Source organism: Egretta garzetta, unplaced genomic scaffold (genome assembly GCF_000687185.1).
Source record: "Egretta garzetta isolate BGI_Z169 unplaced genomic scaffold, ASM68718v1 scaffold313, whole genome shotgun sequence".
Classification (NCBI taxonomy): domain Eukaryota; kingdom Metazoa; phylum Chordata; class Aves; order Pelecaniformes; family Ardeidae; genus Egretta; species Egretta garzetta.
The window spans coordinates 2689985-2690353 of NW_009259063.1; positions in this window are offsets into that span (position 1 = coordinate 2689985).

Below are 369 nucleotides of genomic sequence, written 5' to 3' on the forward strand. Positions count from 1 at the left end.
TCCAGTCCCTTTATCATCCTAGTTGCCCTCCTCTGGACTCTTTCTAGGAGTTCCTCATCTTTCTTGAACCGGGGAGCCCAGAACTCGACACAGTACTCCAGGTGGGGTCTCACCAGGGCAGAGTAGAGGGGGGGAGGAGAACCTCCCTCGACCTGCTGGCCACACTCCTCTGAATGCACCCCAGATGGCAGGCGGCTGTGGTTGGAACCCCCAAACCACGCTCACCCAGGAGGCTATGGCATGGTTTCCCACAGGGTGTTTTTCCAGAGAACGGCTGGGGGGGGCGGGGCCCTCGGCCGCACTGGACGCGGACAGGGTCCCGAGGCCTCTGTGTGTAGAGAAGTCCCGGAGGTCAGGCGGTGGTTTCAG